Genomic DNA, 18659 nt, shown 5'->3' with positions numbered 1-18659 from the left:
GCTAGTTATGATGTGAGGGTTTGGTTTGAATTTTGGTTGAATGATATCTTTCAATACCTAAGATGTAGTTTTCAAATGGTTGTAATTCATTGGGAAATGGAGTCTAGAGCTGTGAATTGTTTGAAATGCTCAAGTGGGAGTGTTCAGACTGCAGGGCCTATTGTGTATTTCAACAAACAAACTTAAAATTTTGGTGATGATGTATGATTAGCCAATGGAAAGCAATTGAGAATTTTCCAGTGAGCTAGTGGTGTGAAAGTGAAACATATTGCACAGGAGCAAACTTGAATTCCTGAAACAAGGATCACTGTGAAAGATATATTCTGAAAGTGCAGCAATTAAGAATTACACTTATCAAGATTATAACTGAAGAAAACATTCGTTAACAACATAGATTGAGCTCAGGGTATTTCGTGAATAAATCCTGGAGCTATTTTTTTTCTTTGCTGCTAAAAACTAGAACTTAGAAACATATATGGATTGCAAAAGACTAAAACACATAACGAAGAGAGTTACAGAAAACTTATTGTATTGTGAGATGCACAGGGATCCTGCAAGTTTTAACAAACACCATGAACGCATTCAAACAGCTCAGAACTTGAGAAATTCCATCACTTCTTTTATTAAACTCTGAATAGATTACAGCATAGGATGTCTTCAAGAGGAAATCAACAACAACCCCTGCAAGCTTATGCGAAGGGGAAATATATACAAACGGTAATACAAAATATCTTAGGCGTTGAGTCATCTGAGAAATAAATGTTTCTACCAGCTTGTACAGAACAGCAGATAAGAAGTTATTACTACTTTTAATATAACATAAATGCTCTTTATGTCTGTCAGGAGATATTTTGACCTTTGAAGGCCACTGAGTCGGTCTGAACGCTCTGCTTCAGTGCTGGCAAATGCGCCTTTATGGCTGTAGTGCTGTAACTTTCGGCCCTGCTACCTGTTAGCTGTCAATTGTGCTTTGTTGGCCGAATATGATCTGCTGAGTTGGCTCAGCCCTTCCCTTTTCATGCATGCTGAACTTTTTAAGTGTTCCTGTGCATGATCACTTGTGCTTTTTGATGAAAAAGCTTAGTGAATGGCTTCCTAGTCTATAAGATCATCTGTATTGCTTTAGTCCACCATTCCTGTGTGGGCAGTTGATGTCTAAGAATTGCATCCAAAGTCTCATCCGCCTCTGTGTATTTATAGAAATTGGGATGCACTTCAAACAGGTGTTCAATTTCATTCATTATAAAGAATAGATTCTCTACCCTGTTGTAGAGACTTTCTCCTGTAGCTGGCCCTGTTTCCTCTGAGGTGCTGGGCCTTTCAGTGATTTGATTTGTGGCGAATGTGTTGACCCTCTTGGCATACTACTCATGTGTAAGTAGTTTTCCTGCGCTGTTCAGTAAGCCAGGGAGACCTCTGTTTTGCAATGCCACAAATTTGTCCATGAATCTCTTGACCTCTGTCTGCATGTCCTGGGTCCTTGTTTCTAATGTCTGCACCAAGTTTCTTAGGGTCAGGACCCTCTTTACTAACAAAATAGTCTCAGTCCTATTGGAAATTCCCATAGTTGCTAACTGAGCACTTGTTCTATGATTAAGCACATTGATCATCCTGTTGGCAACTTCAGGCATATTGCCTAGAGAGGCCCTTGATCTCTGAATTTCCTTTTGTGCTTTTGCAATGAGCTCCAACTGCTCATGAATTGTCTCAATATACTGCCATTGATTAGTGATGGATTGGCCAATATTGGCCCATAGCACTGTCTTGAGCTCAGCCACTACTTTATCTAGTTTGAGCTCCTTCTCCAGCTCCTTTATCCTGTCTTTGAGGGCTTTTATTTCCCTGCCCTTTTCTGCCACAGTCTGCTTGGATTTGTCATATCTTTCATTTACCTTGGCTAAGTTCTCCCTGGCCTCATTTAATTCTGTCATTTGAGCTTCCAGGGCCTGAATCTCATTTCTCAGCTTTTGCATGTCCAGGTTTGGGGCCTGCTCTGTTGTTGGCGCTGGTGCTGAGGTGGATGGTGCTGCCTTTTCTGTTTGTTGAGTAGGGGGAGCAGTGGTTTGAGGAGCTTCCTCAAGGTTAATTATTTCAGGAGGAGGCTGAGATGTTTGACCTCCTTCCTTTTGCTATAATGATGCTTGCAATGCTGCCTGTGCAGCCTCTGATTCTCCCAGCTTTTCTTGAGTTTGGATTAGTTGTTTATATAAAGACACCAGCAAAGCTGAGGCATGTTCATCATGTCTCAGCCGGGCAACTTCATCCGTTTGAGGGTGAATTGTTGCTGGAATTTTAATTTTTCTCCTCAAAGCCGCCATGTCTGCATCCCTTAATTTCAATATTTCTTGTATGCCCTTGATGTCCTTGGGATCATGCCCAATTTCTATGATTATATCTTCTAAGGACCTGATCCTGTTGTCCTTTGCTTGAGAGGATGCTCTCTCCAGCTCAAGTTGAGCAGCTGTATTATTTAGGCTATTTTCTAGCCTATAATTATCCAATGTCTTGTCTGCCAAGGAGGCATACACCATCTCACCCGTTTGCTTATGCAATTCGATTTTGTCCATTGGGTGGATGTCCTTGGCAAGGACCTCAAGATTGGTCCTCAAGTAGTCTGAAGGGGACTGTGGTTGCAATGCAGTTGGCATGAAGTGACTCATGATCATTTTGCCTTCACTAACATCATATGCATACATCAGTCTTTGTTGGTTAGTGGGAGCCATTTTCAACAAATGATTATATAGCTGAATTCTTATTGGCTCATTTCTCCTCTTTATGTCAATGAACTGCTGTTTGATGCTCTGTTCACCTTCTCTCTGCTGGCTTGAGGAGCTGACTTCTCCTCCCACTATCCTCTCTTGCTCCTGCTGGAAGGAACTCCCAGATGCCTCCCTGCTTGGTGGGCCCATGCCCAAAGGTTGCCCTATAGGCACTTCTTCCTCTGAAAAGGGATTCATTCTATGTCTTTTCTCCCCATGAGTTGTCGAGGTTGTGAGGGGAGTCTCTCTGTCCCTCTTCCTGCTTATATCCTCCTTTTGTGGGGTTTGGAGGACTGAAGTCTCCACTATTGTCTCTTGCCTAGGAGGCACAACTTGTTGGGGCTGCTGCTCAGTGGATTTTGGGGCTTCCACTGTTTGCTTTTGCTGTACAGGCTGCTCCTGTCTTTGTTCTTCTTGCTGTTGGTGGTGTTGCTGTTGATGCACTTCCTGCTGCTGCACTTCTCCTTGCTGTTCCACCTCTTTTTCTGTTTGCTCTTCAGTCATGGGAGGTGCCTGTTGAATGTCCATGGCAGCTTGCTGATGTGCTGTTGAGGATGAGGCAGCAGCTCCAAATTGCCTTTGAAATGAGAAGGAAACCTGTCCACAAGTTTCCAAGTCAGCCTCTTTTCGAACATTCCTAGCCTCTCTTTCTAGCATTTGCTCTCTAGTAATTGGCTCTTCTAGAGTGCCCTCTGTCCAGCTCAAAGAATTGGCATACTTTTCAATATGAGGCAACCTTATATGTGCATAGTTACCCAATTTGTATTTTATCCTCCTGAGGGAAATAAAATGATTAGGGTCATAAGGTGTCCATTTGAAACTGGTTTGCAATTGGAAGCCCTTTAGGATCTCATCTGCTTCCTTCCATCCCTCCTCTCTTTTATTGTATAGAAAAGGGCCTAGCTGGCTCCTTACCTTCAGCTGCACCTTTTTGTTCTTACTTTGGAAATGGAAACAGTCTGCATTTCCAAACTGCCTGAAGTATTCTAAGGCAAAAAGTCTCATAGGGACATATCTTGGCAGCCTATAAGGGTCCAACTCACAGCCATATATTCTGATTACTGTGGGGTGTTGGTAAAAGTACCAATCACCAATGCTGTAGGCCTTGGAGAGATGGAGAACTCTTTGCATGTCATCAGTCAACCTTGGAGGGGGAACACCATACAACAATGTCATAGCTGGGTGAATGAATAGGTCTATGAATTCACAGTATGTGTATGGTGATTCAGAGGTATAACGAAAGACTAAAGTCCAAAACACAACTGACCTTGAATTTCCCTGGGCATTAAGTTTCTTGAGGGGAACGGAGAAACTGTCTGATTGATAGAATAAGAACAGATGGTAGATGTATGAGGTGTATCTGAACACCCTTTCCCTTTGTAGATTCATTAGCTGTTCATGAATCTTTTCTGCAATATATGTGGCATAGTCATAGTGTACAGCAGGAGGTTTTCCAGGAGAAAATATGGACAGCATTGCCATTATGGTCTCATCAACATCCTCAACTCCCCTGTACCCCAGGACGTAGCTGATCAAATCCACCAGCATTCTGCCCAAGTCATTCAGGTAATGATATCCAATAGGAGGAGTTCTTGTAGTTTAAGAGCTTGGCTGTATGAATAACTGATTGATTTTGATGATCTGAGCACTTGACAAATTATTCCCCTTCTTTACTAAGTCCAACATGGAGAGAGGGGTCAATGGTCTTACAGTGTGAGAATGCAGCATCTCATTTATGGTTTCTGGGGTGATATGGAACAAGACTGAGCCTGTAGGACTGAGAATAGCTCTCTGGCATGGATCATAGCACTCCTGGCATCTATGGATCAAATCTGGAAGGGCATTGACTTGAGGGAGGTTGTAAATGGGCAAATTTGAGTCCCAAATCCCTAAAATATCAGCTCCGCTAAGGTGTTGGGCCTTCAATTCATTTAGCATATGAATATTAAATTTAGAATTCATTGGGAACCAGTCTATCATCTGATAATCTACATCTCCCAGGGCTTTCCATTCTAACTCCCTTTGAGGGGCATTCAGAGGCTGAATATTCAGGGCTATTGGTGTTTCCGTGGCTAATAAGGCTTCTGACTTGTATGCGAGCTGGTTTGAATGAGCAAAGCAACACAGAGGGGTTTCTTTGCGATAAAAAAGGTGAGTTGCAAGGAATAGAGGGTGAATTGTGAAAGCAGCAGTTGAAATACTGCTTAGAGGACTGCTGAAACCAGTTCCAGGACTGATAAAAGTGTTTTTATGGTGGATTTATGCAGTTGAGGTTCTAGTTCACGACTGCGCGAACTACCTGTGAATTTATATAAATTTTGCTAAATGCAGGCTCTGCAGAATGTTTCCTGTCCCGCCAGTTGGAAATGGATACAGGTCACTAGATGTTTGCTGGTGAATTCAGTGCTTTACACTCTCTTAAGCCAGTTTCTTGTACAAATATGGATAAAACTAGGTGCGGGGGAATGATTTTGAGAAATACCTTGCGAGCTCCCGGTACCAGTTTCAAATGCAGGTATGATGGATGCGCCCACGGTTTCTGAGTCGAGTTCTGCAGGTTGGTGCTGGTTTGGTCGTGAAATGCATGCAAGGAGAACAATAGTCGTTTTCGCAAAAAGTGGGAAAAACACAAATTTTTGGCTAAAAATATGGATTTTGGAATATTGGCGCGTTTTTTGGATGACGTCAGCATGACGTCATCAGGTGGGGTCAAGGTCGGATGACGTCAGCATGACGTCACCGGGTGATGTGGCAAGCTGTGAGTGGTCCATGGGGATGGTGAGATGGCGGACAGATCAGAGCAATGGCGGACCAGGGTGCTGACGCGGCGGCGAGGTGGCACTGACGTGGGCCTGACGTGGTGATGACGTAGGCATAGCAGGACCGGCAGTAAACCAGAAGCGGTAATGGTTTTTCTCGGACCACCTTAGATACGGTTGCTGTTTTTCAGAGGGCGACTCGAGAAATTGTGAGGGCGACGCGTGGCAAAGGCCTGACGTCACCCTCTGACAGTTTCTCGGGTGCTATCTTACGGACGTCGGGCCCAACCCGATATGCATACAGGCCATCCGATCAAAGGTGCCCGATTCGACGGTTGACGGATCGCTAAATTGTGCGGACGATACGGCAGCGGGTGGAGTAATTAAATATTATTTTTCTTTGAAAAACACGCCCAGCGGGACTTTGGGTTTCGGCGGAGTTACATAGTTTTCATTGTATTTTCAAATGAAAATGTATATTGCGCCCATACTTTGGATAAGTCAGAAAAAGTGGGTCTTCTGTGTATTTTTGAGAATAGAGCGGGTTAGGGGTAAAAATGGGTTTTTTACAAGGTCTTTTAGCAAATGAAGGGGTAATGGTTTGGATAACTTCTGAAGGGGGAAAGAGGGGTAAAGCTTAGGGCTCTTAAACTGACCAGATGTCAATTTAATCCCTGATAGTGAACATATGGCTATAATGCAAAGGGGAGGGATATTTATACAATGCTTGGGGTTTATACACCATAGTGTTATAATAGTAGGGAAATGGTAACATAGGGGATATAGATAGTAGAAGTTAGGGGTTAATATGGATGAAAAGGTGAATGAGGAGTGATATCACTAAGTTTATTTGAAAATCACTTAGCTTAGGGAGTAGATCAAAATGAAAAGAATTTTACATAGGAAATGTGGCTTCTTTAAAGGAGTAAGGACCACCATAAGATGTCAAATTCTTCCATGAATCCCAACTGATGAAGGGATGTTAGTAGTGAATGGGAAAGGGGAGAATGGGAAGTTAGACATGCTCCTTTGCTTTGCAGCACATGATGGAGAAGAGCAGCTTCTCAATTCACTGATATTCCTTTGTGAATAGGTTATCAAACACTTAATTAAGAGGAATGACACTTCTGCAACTCCATCTACTTACCCATCTATTTGCCTAACATTTTTTGTTTCTCCATGGAGGTTGCACTTAGACTTGCAGACCCTTATGTTCCTTTTCTTTTCATTGGCTTTTTCTTTTGATTTTCTATCTAATGCTACCCTTATTGCTTCCAAGGTCCCAGATTAAGCAGTTGGGAACCTTAATTCTCTGCCTAACTACTGGTCTGCCAAGATTAAACAGTTTGGACAGACTTCTTTCTCTATTCTACAACAGAAAATTGAAACATGGCATGATCCAGATTAGTCTGTTGGACCATCCAACAAAATTGAGTCAACATCAAGCTATGTACATACCTTGTCTTCTCTTGGAAATATGGGATCTTTGTATCAGCAAAGCAGAGCATATTTGGCACTTGCATTTGCCCATCATGAAATATGAAACCTATTGGTATAGGTAGCTAACAGTGGCTCCACATGGGGATGGTTTTTCCATTTGAAAGACCAAGAACAGCAGGTCAGAATGCCTTGCCCCTTGACTGCTTTTACCAAAACTTGAAGTATGCTGCTTTGACATGCCAAATTGTACTCTTGCCATCTTGGTAGATCACTGAACTCATTAGCTTTTGCTGAAAACCATTAAAACTTGAGAAACTGCATTTTTACATTTTAACAGAAAGAAATATATACATCTGATTATGTACAAGGGAAACTTAGGATGCACTTATGGATAGTAGTCAAAATAGTGCTTCAACATCCTGCCATTTACAGGACCTTCATCCAAATCAGTTTCTTTAAGACCTTTAAGGAAATAAGTATTGTTTCCTTGTATTGCTTGAACTGCAAATGGTCCTCTCCAAAGGGAATCAAATTTTCCATGTTTTCCCTTATCTTCTCTTCTTGAGTCCCACTTGAGGACTTTGACTCCAACATTAAAATCTTCTGCCTTGGTCCTTCTGTCGAAGGCTTTCTTTAACTTTTCTTGTAAAACTTGAACTCTGCTGTAAACTTGGTCTCTAGTTTGCTGCAAACATATTATTTGATTTACCCTTCTTTGCATATCATTGGGCTCAGCTTGAGTCTCTTGAAGTAGTTTCATAACAGGAATCCCTAGTGATGAAGGGAATTTGGCCTCTAATCCATAGACTAGCTCATATGGGCTGACCCCAATTGATCTTTTGGTTGTTAGTCTATCTGCCCATAAGGCATTCACAATTTTTTTATGCCAATTCTTCTTATTTTCTTCCAATACCTTCTTTATGATGTTTACAAGGCTTTTATTTGATGATTCAGCTAGGCCATTTCCTTGGGGATAATATGCAGTAGAATGGCCCAAGGTAATGTGAAATTTGTGGCAGAAATTCACCATCTTCTTAGATCTGAAAGCAGCAGCATTGTCTGTTATTATTTTGTCAGGACAACCAAATCTAGCCAGTATGTTATTCTCCAAAAACTGAATGATTGTTGAATCATTTGCTTGTCTGCATGGAACTGCTTCAATCCACTTAGTAAAGTAGTCTGTGGCCGTTAGAATCCATCTATGTTGGCCTGAAGATGAAGGGTGGATTTCCCCAATGAAATCCAAACCCCATTGTTGAAAAGGTCTCTCTGTTGCAATAGGCCTCAAAGGAAGTGGCAGTAACTTTCTCTTTCCCTCAAACACTTGACATTTATGACATGATGTGGTAAACTTTTTAACATCAGAGAAAACAGTGGGCCAATAGTAACCAGCCCTCAGTATTTTATCCACAGTGGACTTCCAATACAAGTGTCCACCACAGTCACCTGCATGGAAGTCTTTCATGATATTGTTAGTCTCATTCTCCATTAAACAGTTTAGTAGTATCCCTTCATGGTTTTTCCAAAGCAAATTACCATCCATGACACAAAATCTTGAGGCTTTCATTTTTAAGAACCTACATTTAGTTCTGGACAATCCTGGGGGAGCACACAGGTTTTGTAACACATAACATATATCAGAGTACCAAGGGGATTGTTCAAAGGCTACATTGATCTTTGGAGTCGCCAGCTCAAGTTCATTGTCCAGCTGGTTGATGTCTAAGGCCTGGAAGTTTGCTTCTGTCATTAATTTGGCCAGACCTTGCCCTTTTATTAATTTTGTAGGTTTTATCTCATATCAAATTCCAAGATGTTGGAAATCCATTTTCCTCTTCTGCCCTCTAAGTTTTCTTGAGTGAGTATGTCTTTTACAATAGGACTTGGCACATAAGCTATGACATGGGAATAAAGGATGTAAATCCTAAAGTCTTTAATGGCCTTGACCAAAGCATAAGCTTGTTTCTCCATGATTTCATATTTTAGAGGTGCATCTCTAAGAGCTTTGCTAAAGAAAGCAATGGGTTTCTCATTTCCTTGATCATCTTTCTCTAATAAAACAGCAGCGATAGTATGCTGGGAGGCAAAAGAGAAAATGATGAATTCTCTATCAAATTGTGGATTAGTTAAGACTGGGGTTTGGGTAAGGGCCAACTTTATACCTTCAAAGGCTTGATTTGCTTCAACTGTCCATTTTACTTTTGAATCCTTTTTTAGCATGTTATTTAGTAATCTGATCAGTTCTGCTAAGTTTGGGATAAACCTTCTCAAGAAGTTGATCTTCCCCAAGAATGCTTGCAATTCTTTGATATTTCTTGGGTGGGGCATTTGTAAGATAGCTTGTATTCTATCTGGGTCAATTTGTATGCCATCTTTTGAAATGATGTGTCCTAACAGCTTACCTTCTTCCAAACCAAACAAATATTTCTTGGGATTCAAGGAAATTCCATATTTCCTACATGTTACGAAGATCTGCCTCAAGTGTTTCAAGTGTTCTTGGTCTGATTTTGAGAAAGGTGTAAGGTCATCTAAGTAAATGACTAGAAATTCATGAATCTCTTTGGCAAAAGCAATATCCATTGCTCTTTGAAATGTTGCCCCTGTGTTTTTCAATCCAAAGGGCATTTTTACATATTTGAAAGTTCCCCATGGGGTTGTAAATGCAGTTTTGTCTTGATCATCAGGGTGCACTAGGATTTGATTAAAACCTGAGAATCCATCCAGTAATGAGATCCTTGAGGTGCCTACCACTCTTTGGAGAATGTGATCCATCTTGGGGAGGGGATAATTGTCCTTGAGGGACACTTGATTCAAATTCCTAGGATCAACACAAAGTCTTATTTCACCAGTTTTCTTTCTTGTAGGGACCAAGTTTGATATCCAATCAGAAAACCTGATTGGTGCTATGATGCCAGCCTTAAACATTTTCTGCAGCTCTTTTTCAATTGAAGGGAGAAGCATGGGATTGATCCTTCTCAATTTCTGCTTGAATGGCTTTTGATTAGGCTTGAGAGGGATGGTATGATGGATAACAGAGGTTTCATAGGATTTTAAATCCTCATAACCCACGCAAAGACATCTTGAAACTCTTTGAAAAGGTCAGTGTATTTGGGTTTTTGATCAGGAGGTAGAGATGCAGACAACTTTATTATTTTGGGCTTGTCCATAGTACCAATGTTGCATTCTTCAACGGCCGCATTCAAGGGCTGCATTTTTGGTTTTCTAGGGATATCATTTGAATCAAAGATGTCCTCTAATGGAGTTAGGCCTGTTGGAAGAAAATTGTCTTTCAGCTCTATAATTTCAGCCTCTGTAACAGGCATTTCTTCACAATTGGTTTGTTGAATTTGTTGCATGTTTTCATTGTTGAAAATGGTTGGATGTAGCATTTGTTTTGCTGTTCTAGGTGATATTGGGTGGTCATTTTGTTCAAACTGTATTTGTGATTGACTTGCTCTCTCAGTGTCAATGTTTAATCCTGCAAATTCTTGTTGCAAAGTTAAAAAATTGTTTATTTGTGCATCATCCTCAAATACTTGCCAATCTTTAACATTGTTTGGAATGGAGGGCCTGTGTTTTATCTCTGTTGTGAAACAATTGTTAGGTTCCAAAGGTAATTTGCAGGTGCTTGCAAATGTGGCCAAACTATGAGCATGAAGATTATGGGTCCTAGAAATTTTGGTGATTTGGAATTCAATAAAGGAGTTTAGTATTTCAGCAACAGCAGATCTGTAAGACCTCAATATTTTGTCATTGGTGACAAAATTTCCCTTTACTTGTTGGATGACTAAATCTGAATCTCCCATGATTGAGACTTTTGGGGCTTGTAAGGATTTCACTAGTTTGAGGCCTAGTAAGAGAGCTTCATATTCTACCATGTTATTAGTGCATCTGAAGTTTAGTCTATAGGCTCTGCCTTCTGCGTGACTGTTTTGTTTATTATGTATCCAAACTCCTGCTCCTGCCCCTAACTTGTTGACTGACCCATCAAATTCAAGGAACCATAGTATATCTTTTTCTAGGGGGGAGTCAATGACCTTTTTGAGTGCTGGGAATGCAAGTTGAAGTTCTGATTTTTCATTTAGTTTGTCTTGTAGGAGAGTCCTATCACTTGATTGGATCAATTTGCTTTCTAGAGCAGCAGCTTTGTTTAATGATGGTTGAACCATTGTTTCTTGAGTAGCAGTTTGTTCATTAGTGTCTTCCTCTTGTATGAGTATCTTGGTTTCAACATCATTATTTGGGAGAGTTGTATTGTCATTGAAGAGAATGTATGAGTCTATGTCTGAATGGACAGCATATATGGGAAAGTTTTGGGGCTTTTCTTCACTGCTGACCATATATTTCATCAGTGTTTCTCTGTATAATCTTTTTGGTTGCCCAAAAACTGATATAGTAGCATATGACATATCTAACTGAAGGGAAACTTGGAGTTTAGCCCCCCATGATCTTGATAACAACATTCCATATTTAGGTGGGATATCAGCAACTACAACATCCATCAGAATCGTTTTATTTGGGTACTGAACAAGAGACACACAGAGATCTTTTATTAGACCTAAGCACTTGACTTGGCTGGAGTCAAAGGAGAATAGGTCCTTATATGGTCTTGTAATGTCCAGGTTAAGTCTTTCCATAACTGCTTTTGGCATGAGGTCGTGAGAGGCACCCGAGTCAAACATTGCATTGTGTAGTATCTTATCATGAACATGTAAACTGACATAAAAAGGCAAGATCCCCGTGACCACTATTTTTCCATCAACTTCTGGCCCGAACAACAATTCTGGGGTATCATCCAACACATTGACATCATCTTTATTGTTAGTAAGTTGAAGGGATTTCTCGATTTGTTGTTTATAAATGTCATGCTTGGCTAGTTCTGAAAGAGGAATAGCTACCTTCAATTTGCCAATCTCAGTTTCTAGGTCAAAGGGTTTTTCAGATTGAGTCTTGGGGTTATGGGTGACATTCCTTTCCTTGTTTACTAACTCTTCTTCTTGATTCTTATCTTGATCTTGAGGCTTATCCTTCTTGCTCATCTCTTGAGGAGTGATACTTGAATTAGGGTGCAAGGATGATGTAGCCATGGGCTGCTGTTTTGAAGGCAATGGTTCAGTGATTTCCTCAACTGTCACCTCATCTGTAATTAGACCAGTTTTGTCACTTGGTTCTGTGACAATAGCTTTCTTAGGCTGCTGGCTATCCTTTGTTTTTTCAGGCTGTGTTACATTTATAGTTCTGCTTCTTAGCTTATATTGTTTACGAACTTCATAAACAGGTGTGTCATAGCCTTGTTTAAAGTCAAATGACTCACCTGATTTAGTTTGTAACAGCTTGATTTCATCATCCTCATGATCTTCTTGTTTCTCATGATCTTCTTGTGTTAGAAAGACTTGATTTTCACCATCCACACCCATTAAATTAATGTGAGGATCTTCATTGGGTTCGCTTGATGTGGAAGTCTCAGCATAGTTTTCTTGGAAAGGGGGTCTTATGTCCGGGTCAGAATTGGCCTTGCCAACATTTGGGTTTTGAGTTCTCCTAAAATTTGGATTTCTGGCAGGGTTATTTTGGGGTGATTCCCATGATGATTTTCTTTCCACTGATTCCACTCTATCACCCAATCTCTTCATACCAGTGAGTATTGCATCCAGTTTTTGATCAAAGGCAGAGGGTTCTTCTTTGAAGGTGGTTCTCTTTTCTAACCTTGCTCTGTTTCTTTTAGCAATCAGGTTAGCTTCCACGGTTACGGCAACCTTTTCGGCATCTGCAAGGGTTTCAGGAGCTCTTTCCTTCAACTGATAGGCCATATCTGGGTCAAAACCATCAGGAAATTTGTACAAGGCCAAATCAGGAGGAGGTCTTAAATTCTGTGGGATTGCGTTATATACATTGTTGAATCTAGCACAATACTCCAGAACGGTCTCTTGAGGACCTCGTTTGATAGTATCATATTCGCCAAGTATGTGCAGGGGATCCTTCTTTTTCTCCCATCTGTTAGTAAAAACTTGATAAAGCTCATCAGGAGTTGTGATGGAATTTGCATTCAGGGATCTAAACCAAGTTCTTACATCACCAGTCAGGCTTTGAACAAACATTCTCATTCTCACACTGTCATCATCTATTTCATAGTTCTCAAAATGGTCTTGCATCCTCCTGGCATGCTGAATGGCTGTGAAAGGGCCAGTGGAGTCAAAATATGAGATCTTGGATTGATAGTCCTGAGGTAGAGCTGGAGCATTAGCAGGTAACTGCAAGGGTGCATACCTATTGGCCATATTTGCAGGGTTTATAGGGTTGACAGGGATAAAAGGGATAACAGGGACGATGGGTATTACAGGGTTGATGGGACCGGTAGAAACTGGAGTGTTGGTCAAGGGAATATGTGCAGTGGATGAAGATGTGAAAGGAGGGCTTTGAGAGGTAGAGGGGGAACTTGGGGAATCAAGGGTAGATCGAAATAGAACCTTGATGGGAGTTGGAACAGGGTTTGGATGAGCTGTCTCAGGACTTGAATCAGCAAGAGTTTCCTGTCCCTACTGCTTCCTAATGACCTTAGGGATTGTATTAGGGTTTTCAAAAACAGCTGGTGGATTTGGGTCAGGGTTTGACCTAGTGTATCTAGCTTTCCTTTTAGGAGCCAGCTTCTAAACTTCTTTTTGGTATTTTTCAGGATATTTTATGTCTACAAAGGCGAGACAAGATTTTGGAGTTACTGTGTATATTTCAAAGCTAGCCCAAAGTGACTGAGGCAGTTTTGAGAGATATACAGAGATTAGAAAATCCTGAGGAAGTCCCCAGTGGAGTCGCTAATTATGTTAACACCCAGGTTGTTCCCTTTGACTCCCAAGGGAATACGGCCGGGGTAACCACTAACCAATCTTTGGATTATAGTCTCTAGCCAAACTGCAACCAGAGAGGGCTCTCTCTTTAAGATTTGTCTCTGTTTTGTGAGGATTTTAGGCTAGTTATGAAGTGAGGGTTTGGTTTGAATTTTGGTTGAATGATATCTTTCAATACCTAAGATGTAGTTTTCAGATGGTTGTAATTCATTGGGCAATGGAGTCTAGAGCTGTGAATTGTTTGAAATGCGCAAGTGGGAGTGTTCAGACTGCAGGGCCTATTGTGTATTTCAACAAACAAACTTAAAACTGTGGTGATGATGTATGATTAGCCAATGGAAAGCAACTGAGAATTTTCCAGTGAGCTAGTGGTGTGAAAGTGAAACATATTGCACAGGAGCAAACTTGAATTCCTGAAACAAGGATCACTGTGAAAGATATATTCTGAAAGTGGAGCAATTAAGAATTACACTTATCAAGATTATAACTGAAGAAAACATTCGTTAACAACATAGATTGAGCTCAGGGTATTTCGTGAATAAATCCTGGAGCTATTCTTTTTCTTTGCTGCTAAAAACTAGAACTTAGAAACATATATGGATTGCAAAAGACTAAAACACATAACGAAGAGAGTTACAAAAAACTTATTGTATTGTGAGATGCATAGGGATCCTGCAAGTTTTAACAAACACCATGAACGCATTCAAACAGCTCAGAACTTGAGAAATTCCATCACTTCTTTTATTAAACTCTGAATAGATTACAGCATAGGATGTCTTCAAGAGGAAATCAACAACAACCCCTGCAAGCTTATGCGAAGGGGAAATATATACAAACGGTAATACAAAATATCTTAGGCGTTGAGTCATCTGAGAAATAAATGTTTCTACCAGCTTGTACAGAACAACAGATAAGAAGCTATTACTACTTTTAATATAACATAAATTCTCTTTATGTCTGTCAGGAGATATTTTGACCTTTGAAGGCCGCTGAGTCGGTCTGAACGCTCTGCTTCAGTGCTGGCAAATGCGCCTTTATGGCTATAGTGCTGTAACTTTCGGCCCTGCTACCTGTTAGCTGTCAATTGTGCTTTGTTGGCCGAATATGATCTGCTGAGTTGGCTCAGCGCTTCCCTTTTCATGCATGCTGACCTTTTTAAGTGTTCCTGTGCATGATCACTTGTGTTTTTTGATGAAAAAGCTTAGTGAATGGCTTCCTGGTCTATAAGATCATCTGTATTGCTTTAGTCCACCATTCCTGTGTGGGCAGTTGATGTCTAAGAATTGCATCCAAAGTCTCATCTGCCTCTATGTATTTATAGAAATTGGGATGCACTTCAAACAGGTGTTCAATTTCATTCATTATAAAGAATAGATTCTCTACCCTGTTGTAGAGACTTTGTCCTGTAGCTGGCCCTGTTTCCTCTGAGGTGCTGGGCCTTTCAGTGATCTGATTTGTGGCGAATGTGTTGACCCTCTTGGCATACTGCTCATGTGTAAGTAGTCTTCCTACGCTGTTCAGTAAGCCAGGGAGACCTCTGTTTTGCAATGCCACAAATTTGTCCATGAATCTATTGACCTCTGTCTGCATGTCCTGGGTCCTTCTTTCTAATGTCTGCACCAAGTTTCTTAGGGTCAGGACCCTCTTTACTAAAAAAATAGTCTCAGTCCTGTTGGAAATTCCCATAGTTGCTAACTGAGCACTTGTTCTATGATTAAGCACATTGATCATCCTGTTGGCAACTTCAGGCATATTGCCTAGAGAGGCCCTTGATCTCTGAATTTCCTTTTGTGCTTTTGCAATGAGCTCCAACTGCTCATGAATTGTCTCAATATACTGCCATTGATTAGTGATGGATTGGCCAATATTGGCCCATAGCACTGTCTTGAGCTCAGCCACTACTTTATCCAGTTTGAGCTCCTTCTCCAGCTCCTTTATCCTGTCTTTGAGGGCTTTTATTTCCCTGCCCTTTTCTGCCACAGTCTGCTTGGATTTGTCATATCTTTCATTTACCTTGGCTAAGTTCTCCCTGGCCTCATTTAATTCTGTCATTTGAGCTTCCAGGGCCTGAATCTCATTTCTCAGCTTTTGCATGTCCAGGCTTGGGGCCTGCTCTGTTGTTGGCGCTGGTGCTGAGGTGGATGGTGCTGCCTTTTCTGTTTTTTGAGTAGGGGGAACAGTGATTTGAGGAGCTTCCTCAAGGTTAATTATTTCAGGAGGAGGTTGAGATGTTTGACCTCCTTCCTTTTGCTGTAATGATGCTTGCAATGCTGCCTGTGCAGCCTCTGATTCTCCCAGCTTTTCTTGAGTTTGGATTAGCTGTTTATATAAAGACACCAGCAAAGCTGAGGCATCTTCATCATGTCTCAGTTGGGCAACTTCATCCGTTTGAGGGTGAATTGTTGCTGGAATTTTAATTTTTCTCCTCAAAGCCGCCATGTCTGCATCCCTTAATTTCAATATTTCTTGTATGCCCTTGATGTCCTTGGGATCATGCCCAATTTCTATGATTATATCTTCTAAGGACCTGATCCTGTTGTCCTTTGCTTGAGAGGATGCTCTCTCCAGCTCAAGTTGAGCAGCTGTATTATTTAGGCTATTTTCTAGCCTATAATTATCCAATGTCTTATCTGCCAAGGAGGCATACACCATCTCACCCGTTTGCTTATGCAATTCGATTTTGTCCATTGGGTGGATGTCCTTGGCAAGGACCTCAAGATTGGTCCTCAAGTAGTATGAAGGGGACTGTGGTTGCAATGCAGTTGGCATGAAGTGACTCATGATCATTTTGCCTTCACTAACATCGTATGCATACATCAGTATTTGTTGGTTAGTGGGAGCCATTTTCAACAAATGATTATATAGCTGAATTCTTATTGGCTCATTTCTCCTCTTTATGTCAATGAACTGCTGTTTGATGCTCAGTTCACCTTCTCTCTGCTGGCTTGAGGAGCTGACTTCTCCTCCCACTATCCTCTCTTGCTCCTGCTGGAAGGAACTCCCAGATGCCTCCCTGCTTGGTGGGCCCATGCCCAAAGGTTGCCCTATAGGCACTTCTTCCTCTGAAAAGGGATTCATTCTATGTCTTTTCTCCCCATGAGTTGTCGAGGTTGTGAGGGGAGTCTCTCTGTCCCTCTTCCTGCTTATATCCTCCTTTTGTGGGGTTTGGAGGACTGAAGTCTCCACTATTGTCTCTTGCCTAGGAGGCACAACTTGTTGGGGCTGCTGCTCAGTGGATTTTGGGGCTTCCAGTGTTTGCTTTTGCTGTACAGGCTGCTCCTGTCTTTGTTCTTCTTGCTGTTGGTGGTGTTGCTGTTGATGCACTTCCTGCTGCTGCACTTCTCCTTGCTGTTCCACCTCTTTTTCTGTTTGCTCTTCAGTCATGGGAGGTGCCTGTTGAGTGTCCATGGCAGCTTGCTGATGTGCTGTTGAGGATGAGGCAGCTGCTCCAAGTTGCCTTTGAAATGAGAAGGAAACCTGTCCACAAGTTTCCAAGTCAGCCTCTTTTCGAACATTCCTAGCCTCTCTTTCTAGCATTTGCTCTCTAGTAATTGGCTCTTCTAGAGTGCCCTCTGTCCAGCTCAAAGAATTGGCATACTTTTCAATATGAGGCAACCTTATATGTGCATAGTTACCCAATTTGTATTTTATCCTCCTGAGGGAAATAAAATGATTAGGGTCATAAGGTGTCCATTTGAAACTGGTTTGCAATTGGAAGCCCTTTAGGATCTCATTTGCTTCCTTCCATCCCTCCTCTCTTTTATTGTATAGAAAAGGGCCTAGCTGGCTCCTTACCTTCAGCTGCACCTTTTTGTTCTTACTTTGGAAATGGAAACAGTCTGCATTTCCAAACTGCCTGAAGTATTCTAAGGCAAAAAGTCTCATAGGGACATATCTTGGTAGCCTATAAGGGTCCAACTCACAGCCATATATTCTGATTACTGTGTGGTGTTGGTAAAAGTACCAATCACCAATGCTGTAGACCTTGGAGAGATGGAGAACTCTTTGCATGTCATCAGTCAACCTTGGAGGGGGAACACCATACAACAATGTCATAGCTGGGTGAATGAACAGGTCTATGAATTCACAGTATGTATATGGTGATTCAGAGGTATAATGAAAGTCTGAAGTCCAAAACACAACTGACCTTGGATTTCCCTGGGCATTAAGTTTCTTGAGAGGAACGGAGAAACTGTCTGGTTGATAGAATAAGAACAGATGGTAGATGTATGAGGTGTATCTGAACACCCTTTCCCTTTGTAGATTCATTAGCTGTTCATGAATCTTTTCTGCAATATATGTGGCATCGTCATAGTGTACAGCAGGAGGTTTTCCAGGAGAAAATATGGACAGCATTGCCATTATGGTCTCATCAACATCCTCAAATCCCTTGTACCCCAGGACGTAGCTGATCAAATCCACCAACATTCTGCCCAAGTCATTCAGGTAATGATATCCAATAGGAGGAGTTCTTGTAGTTTTAGAGCTTGGCTGTATGAATAACTGATTGATTTTGATGATCTGAGCACTTGACAAATTACTCCCCTTCTTTACTAAGTCCAACATGGAGAGAGGGGTCAATGGTCTTACAGTGTGAGAATGCAGCATCTCATTTATGGTTTCTGGGGTGATATGGAACAAGACTGAGCCTGTAGGACTGAGAATAGCTCTCTGGCATGGATCATAGCACTCCTGGCATCTATGGATCAAATCTGGAAGGGCATTGACTTGAGGGAGGTTGTAAATGGGCAAATTTGAGTCCCAAATCCCTAAAATATTAGCTCCGCTAAGGTGTTGGGCCTTCAATTCATTTAGCATATGAATATTAAATTTAGAATTCATTGGGAACCAATCTATCATCT

Source organism: Pinus tabuliformis, chromosome Q (assembly GCF_031772625.1).
Source record: "Pinus tabuliformis cultivar Carrire ecotype Pingquan chromosome Q, CPIR1, whole genome shotgun sequence".
NCBI lineage: Eukaryota > Viridiplantae > Streptophyta > Pinopsida > Pinales > Pinaceae > Pinus > Pinus tabuliformis.
This window is presented reverse-complemented; position numbering follows the sequence as displayed.